We start from the raw sequence: 8,335 nt of genomic DNA, 5'->3' as shown, positions 1-8,335 counted from the left end.
AAATATTTGCAAATATTTTTATAAAATGCCATTTTTTTGGCAATTTTTGAAATCATTTTCGTAATACCTTACAAAACTAGCGTCTTGGTGTATATAAATCTAAAGTAAAAAAAAAATATTTAAATATTTCCCCCGCCCAAGTAAAAAAACCAATATTTAGCAAAAATATTTAGATTTTCTATCATAACTCAAAAAGTTTCAATACTAAAAAAAATTAAAAAACTATTATTTTGTAGAAAACATTTTTTTTAACTTTGATTTAATTTTGAAAGTGAATAATAAAGTTTTTTTTGAAAATCAGTTTTTCTACGCTCTAGACTAGTTTATTTCACATCAAAATCAGACTTGAAAAAATATATATATATATAAAACAACTATAAACAAAAACAAAACACCCGGATTATGGAAAAAAAATGTTTGTTACTCTATCAACACTTTGGAAAAACAAAAAATAGCAAAGCATATCGTTATATGTGGGAAACACATTTCTAGTAAGTTGTTGTGGACTATAAGGAATTCGATTAAAACTTAATCAAGTTTTTGCACACATCTTGTTCATAGTGAAAATTAATATACTGAAAATATTGGCTAAACATATTCCTATGATATGTATGCAAACACAATGGCCCCTTTCCGGACTATCGATCAATAAATCAGTCGTCCAAAAAAAAAAACAAGTAGTTATATTATTATAAACTACTCTTTTGTGATTCTGAGAAATAATTATTTACAATTTTTCATAATCCGGGTTTTTTTTGTTTATGATTTGTTTATATATATATATATATATATATATATATATATTTTTCAAATCTGATTTTGGTGTGAAATAAACTAGTCTAGAGCGTAGAAAAACTAATTTTTCAAAAAAACTTTATTATTCACTTTAAACATTAAGAGGATGCCACACCTGCCATTTTTAAGGAGAAAAGTATAGGCAGTTTTTTTAAAACTTTTAAAAGTTTTTCTAAATTAAAAATCTTAATTTAGAGTTTAAAATACAATGCATACTTATTAATACAGTTATGAGGATACTTTGTTGATTGCCATTTTTTTTGCCAGACTAATACAGTCATTTCTATAGGACAAATTACAATTTTTTCCATTCAAAACTGCTTTGCGCGAATTTATTTTTCTCAGGCTTCATATATAGTTAAGGAAAGAAATTCATACATATTATTTATGACGAAATTATCTGTGTTCCAACAACCATATTTTTTCGATATACCTCACACAACCAACGCTATATCATTTTTAAAAAAGTCAAAAAGTCCTTTCTTAATTAATTAATAATTCATTAACTAGTTAAAATATTTAAAAAAGGGCGATAGTAGAACACAGACAATGCTGTTGTCTATATTATGTAAAAATGTGGTTTCTTAGTTTTTATTATAGCCTTTGTAAAACTAATCCGCGCAAGGCGGGTTTTTTGAAGAAAATAAGCGGCGTGTGACGTCCTCTTAAATCAAATACATCACTTTTTGTCCTTGATATTATTATAAAGGGTCATGCAAAAAAGGCCAATGTATTTACATGCAATTTAATTTAAATGTATAGATGAAATGTACATAAGATACGGTGGTGTCAATTTTTTAATATGTCAAGAGTAGTCACCGCGTATTCGGCGAGATTACGGCCAGTATGTCTCGCATAATTATATATTATTTGTTTTTATTAAAGTCCTTTTTTGTATAATATCTGAGCGCCTTCGCGTGAGTATGGTTACTGCTCTCGTTCCATACTCTGTCAGACGAAAGGTTTTAAACTAATGCTTAATTATTTTCGTCCCTTTGAATTTGACATGCCGATGGAAAATGTTTACCGCGACGGTCTTTGGTCAATTACAGCGTGCAACTTCACTCTCGTAGTATACCGTGTCATGTCCATCCACTCACTATTTTGTTTCCACTAAATAATTAAATCACTTCCGACGGTTGCAATATACCGTATAACCGTCTAAGATCAAAGTGCGTGTAGCCTTTCGGAGATAAAATTATTCTATACACTGAAGTTTTGCGGAGGTACGCGGCGGCAATTATAGCGTTCCGTAGAATCCCGGGGTTGTTAGTTTTCACCCCCTTGCGTGTCTGGCCTGTACCCTGTCATCAGCCCACACGGCCAACCCGGATATTGCGGGAAATGCTGCCGTAAGTGCTTTTCGTAAAATCCCGGGGTTGTGGTCTTCACCCCCTCGCGTGTCTGGTCTGTACTATAACTACAAACAAAATTGTTTTATGATGTCAAAAACATTTTTCACGTATAATCAATAATATTGGAAATAATGTTCAATTTTAATAATTAAGTTACTTTTACAGCATTTTCATTGGTATTCGTGTACTGAAGGTACACTGCAAAACTATATTATACAGAACACATATATTATACAACATGTGTACAATTTTTGTTTTCTTGCTATACCGAATAATTGATAACATATAATACGTAGAAAGGATTTGTCGAATAACCTATTTAACCTAAGAATACCTATTTCGTGTGTTTTTAGTTTAACTAATAGTGATGAGCTACTGTATAGTTCAGAATTTTTTTTTTAGAAAATGAGAAAACACAAAAAAAAAACTATGGCATATTTTTCGCCGAATCTGCATCTAGCCTCAGAATATTACTTTAATAGGGCTAGTTATTTTTTAAACAAACTCAAAAATAGTTTTAAGAAGCTCTGTTACTAAGCGTGTTACTTACGTTTGACTAATTTGATAAAATAGTGCTTTCTTGTTGTATCTATTTTGCTTGTTGAACAGAACTATGTAGTTACAGAATTAATGTAAAATTTCAAGTTTCCTTAAGTGTATACAAAAAAGTAATTTAGGAAGTTTTGGTTTTATCAATTACTTACAACTTTGGAGATGATTTTTCAAAACAAACAAACGTACTAGAACAATTCTGAGGCCAGACAATTTTTTATAAAATGCACTTGATATTTTGAGTTTTGTTTATAAAGAACGTAAAATATTGTTGTAATGTTTTTGAGTATATTTTATTGATACGCCTCGTTTTGGAAATTAGTACATTAAACTAATATTATAAAGTGACCACACATTTACGTTAATTAGGATAAAAATAAGTGAATCGTCTATTTGGTTAGCTGTTGTCCCGTCCAGTGATTCCCAAGTGACCTTATGTATGTATGTACATATTATGTATTGTGCGGGAATATTGTTATGCTACTATCATATTTTTCTTATTATTAATATCACCCTAAGCCCATTTCTATTGCTTGCCTCGTGTATACTTTCACTTCCCATCATTGGAATAAAATATGTTACCCTTCCGCACTTGGCATTTAGGTCACCAACCACCAATTTGATTACATTCCCTGGCAGATTATCATAAGTTTGTGTCAGGTCCTCGTGGAAAAGTCCTTGACGTTTTTAATTATTTTTTTTATAGCTGAAGCGTATAGAAATAAAATGTTTAAGTTATTAAACATAGTTATACCTATGCAAGTGCAACTGACATTTTTATTGTCACCGGGTGGTCTTTTTAATCAGACTTGTGCCCATTTACAATGAGGGTTTATTTATCGCATAGATTGATTGGTACCCGATAGGTCTGACCGCCTAGTGAACACGGCACGCTAAGCTTCGACGCCGAAAATAGCTGGAAAAATATTCGTAAGCAAACAATGTTTACCAAACTTGTTGAACTAAATTTTAGTTTGTAAAATAATTCACCAAACACTTGTGTAAAATGTAGATGATAGGACACAGATAATAGAACAACAAGTTTGTTAGTTAGAAATTACATTAAGTGTTTGTTACGATATTTATAAATATTCAATGTGAAATATTCCTTGTGCAAGGAACGGCACACATCTAAGTGATGGTAAAAAATACTCATAAACCTGATGGAGCATGTCGACCGTAATCAAATTGATGGCGTCTAAAAAGCACACATCAATATGCGTACATTATAATGTATTTTGTTCGTTGATTTATGTTTTGGATACCTTTTATAGCGATTTCAATGGTTTTAGTACTGTTGTGAAAACACCTACAGTGTAGTTGAAAATGTATTTTGTGGTTTTCTTTTATTATTCCTGGGCCTACTCTATTTTGATTTCTGGTTATTTGTTGAGATCATTGAAGATAATAATATTTTAATTTGTGTGAGTTGTGACGTGTTGTGTAAATTGTGTATCGTATTTGAAGTTATAGACCCATGGTGGTTAAAAGGAGTTTCTTCACATGATGCATTTATTAGTTCAATTCCAATTTCTGTGACGTATAGTTTTCTTCCTGTATAAATAGGTATAATGTTTTTTTGATTTTTAAAAGGATGTTGGCGAGTTAGGGAAAATAGCACAAATAATACATTAGTGATTGTTTCATTCTTCTTAACCACAATGGACTTGTATGAAAACATACAATTGATAATTTTGTTCCATGATTCCAAACAGTTTCATTATATTTACACATATTCGGAATCAAGCCGATACATCGGACCCCCTTCATACATGTTGAAATATGATAACTGTACTTAATATATCTTTGTACAGTTCTTTTATATCTAATAAAAAACAATATACTAGAAAACCTTTAACTCGTATGGTGAATTCTGATTAATTTAATAAAGTACTCAAACCGGAAAACCAATTTCACACTACACCAAGCGATGCGATTATATGAATGTATAATGTAATTAGTATTATAGATATTGATGATTTTAATGTAATTGCGTTGTGGACATTATTGAAAACAAATTATTCTTGTGTATAATCTGAATGCTAATACAGCTTGGAATTATACAATAATAATTGTTTATCATTTTTCCCCGTTTTAGTTTATATTCAGTACAATGTATAACTGAGCGTTTATAAAGGTTTACGGAGCCATGTATGCTCTCTTTTTTATAAAATTAAAAATGTACATTAACTAGTTATATGGCCAATATTTTAAAGAAACAAATGCATTTCGAAATTCTTATATGTCTAGACAATCAGTATAATGTTTAGATATATCATATACCTATTATATTTTTATATCAAACATGGTTAAGCCTTGCAGCATAGATTGTAAATATTCTTTAATAAAAAATATATATATATATAAAGATTAGGGCGAAATAAGTATTTGTAATTGTACATGAATCAGGTAAAAATAATGAAAATGTTATTTGTTAAACAACAGATTAAACAGTATTATAAAGTTAAATGAAGGATATGTATATTTTATGTTATTTATATAAAATAATTTACCTGTGACTTTTTTTACTTAAACTTAACGTATAATTTACCAATATTATAAACGATTTTAATAACCAATACACTAATAAGCTAATCATACTTTTTATTTTATTCGTTTATTTACCTACTATGATAGTTTTTAAACACTAAAGGTACAGAACGTTTTATGAAGTCTTGATTGTTGACATATTCCTAATGAAACTACTATTTTAAGTAAAGTGAACCTTACAATTCTCATCTCAAGTAATTGTATGGGGACACTTTAAACGGATATGATAATAAAGTCATCGGAAGACATTTTTTTATTTAGTACAGGAGTTCGCTGGCTTTTGTGGTTCACCCCGGAGGGATCGCCTACGGACTGACTAGCAGACGGGTCCTGTAATAAATATATACAAATATGTTTTTTTTTTAAATTTAATAATTAATCAAAATACTTTATACTTTAATAAAAAAAAGATTTAAAAATATCTAAATGACTTAATACCAAATTCGATTTAAATGTATATTTATTACTCGTATGATGTACACTATACATGCACATTAAAGAAACAGATTGACCAAAAAAAATGTTATTTAAATATTTTCAGTATTTTATAACAAGTTTCACAGGCCATTTTGAGAATTCTTCCCACCTAATTGTGTTTCTAAACAAGCACAAGAAGACAGTAGGCCGTCGGTATTTAGAATTTAGATAGATTTATCAAAATGAAAAGTAAAATTATTGGCAATTTCCTGTGTATATAACAATAAAATGTTTAAATTGTTCGTAGTGATAGATATTTCCGTATAATTTATAATAAAATAATAATAAGCAAAATATTGATTTTATTGAATAAAAAAGTATAGTGTTACACTGTAATTAAGTATAAATATAAATTCTATAATTTATATTTATATTTATTGGGACACCCACAAAGATACGACAAATTAAATCACTTTTGTTCTAGTTAATATTTTTAATATATTTTTTAAAATTAATTTATACTCATTTGCGCTAAAAGCACCGCGTTTTTTATTGCACTTACCTATTTAATTTTTTTTAAACTATTTAAATTTTTTTTCAATATAAGCATTTTATTAAGAATAATTTTTAAAAAATAAATGGCGAAAAAAATTAGTATATTTATTCATCCATTAAAAAGTTATATGAATTTGAAAGTTATGAAAATTTGATTTCACATTTAATGCGGCGGCCATTTAACCATGTTATTAAATAACAATTATTCATGTTCACATTTTTCCAAGTTTTTTTTTTTTTTACTGATTATAATGATACCTACAACATACAATATTATTGATATAAGTCGAAGACTCAAAACTGAAGTTGGTCGGTCTTGTGCCGCCAGTGGAGCCGTCCACTCTGTCGTTGCTGCTGGCCGAATCTCGGGTCATTGTGGTCGTTTTGGTGCGTTTGAACGATGGGCCCTTGTGTCGCTTGGACTACCTGATGTCCACCTGGAGCTTGTGTCGGTTGTTCTGAGTCAGCGCCACCTAAGCCCATCATCTCAGTCGGCGCCTGGGGGCCACGTAAATCCACAAGTAGGTGATACTCATCACCACCAGCGGTATGTAGAACGACCCCACGGACGAGTATATCACCTACCGGAATGAATGATCAGCTGGCACAGAGTGCATTCGTCGAACGCTTCCGGCCAGTCGTTGGCGTCGGCAAGCTGATGATGGCACTGAGCAGCCACACCAACGCCACTGTTCAGAAAACACAACGTGACGAGCCAGCCAGCTAGTCGGCAACGTCGTCTGCAACCTGTGGCTGCCGTGCGACGTACTGTACTGCACCGAGTCTATACTGAACCTATGCACCACCGGTACCGTGCCATCACCCAGCCGATAGCGTACGCTCAGGAGCGCACCGTGTCCCGAGCGCTCTGGACAGTGGCGTTGGTGTGGGTGCTCAGTGTAACCATTAGCTTGCCACCGCTGATCGGCTGGAATGAGTGGCTGAATGCGTTCAACAAATGCACTCTTTGTAAGGTGACCAAAAATTCCGGTTACTTGGTGTACTCGTCCGAGGGCTCGTTTTACATACTAGTGATGGTGAAGAGCATCACCTTACTTACGGATATACGTGGCAACCAAGCGTCGGCTGAGACGACGGGCCCGGGTGGCGCTGCCTCAGGACAGCCGACACCAGATCCAGGTGGGAACTGGGTCGTCCAAGCAACACAAGGGTGTGTCGACCAAGTACACGAAAACTATTACAATGACTGGAGATTCGGCCAGCAGCAGCGACATAGTGGACGGCTCCACTGACGACTCCGGCAAGACTGACCAACAAACCTCGTCGGGCGGCTGCAAGCAAGTCAAAGAACTGCTCGAGAACAAATAGTGCATATCGCTATCAAAGGAACGGAAAGCGGCCAAAATGTTGGCATCATCATGGGCTTGTTCGTCGTCTGTTGGCTGCTGTTCTTCTGACCTATCTAACCTATCTGACCTATTTTGACCTATCGGTAATAAAGGTTTTTTTTGTCATATACTACCTTGTCTTAATTTAATATTTTAATACTGTAAAATCTTTATTTATAACCTTTAAAGTTTATACAAGCTAAAAAAAACTTTTGAGTATTACTCCAGTAATTCAATATAAATAATTAGATTAAAACATTTTTTAAAGAGCTTTTTAAAACGGAATAACTCTTAAGTTGTAACCTTACATAGTATGTTAAGGGTATTTTACATTTGTATTAATTTGTTCTTATCATATTATTATAATGCTGTACAAGATGATCGTGAATTACTCAATAATACTACACTAATAACTACTCAAAAAAAGTTTTTTTGACATTTTCATGTCTTAGCTCTAGCACATAACCGAAAAAAGCGTTATTTACTTAGTGTTACCAAAAAAGTGTAACGAAAAATTACCACATGGAGATGGAGTTAGGGTGGGAATGGGGTTGGGGGTAAGAGATATGAGATAGGGGGGATAGGGGTGGGAGATAAGGGGTAGGCGATAGGGGTAGGAGATAGGGGGTGGAAGATAGGGGGTGGGAGATAGGGGGTGAAAGATATGTTGTACGTTCAACGTTCAAATTAGAACTAAATGATAAATTCAAAATAGTTTAAGGACCCAAATTCTCTATGAATTGTTTTAAGCTAGATATTAAA

At 32.4% G+C, this 8,335-nt stretch overlaps 1 pseudogene; it reads left to right on the top strand.

Moving 5' to 3' along the window:
- Positions 1 to 6,817: 6,817 nt before the first annotated feature.
- Positions 6,818 to 7,642, top strand: LOC126837580 (tyramine/octopamine receptor-like; annotated as a pseudogene).
- Positions 7,643 to 8,335: the final 693 nt, after the last annotated feature.

Source organism: Adelges cooleyi, unplaced genomic scaffold, assembly GCF_023614345.1.
Source record: "Adelges cooleyi isolate 19-005CV unplaced genomic scaffold, UGA_ACOO_1.1 ACOO_flye_CR_arks_rails_tigmint_CR_PRNA_253, whole genome shotgun sequence".
Taxonomy (NCBI): Eukaryota; Metazoa; Arthropoda; class Insecta; order Hemiptera; family Adelgidae; genus Adelges; species Adelges cooleyi.
This window is presented reverse-complemented; position numbering and strand designations above follow the sequence as displayed.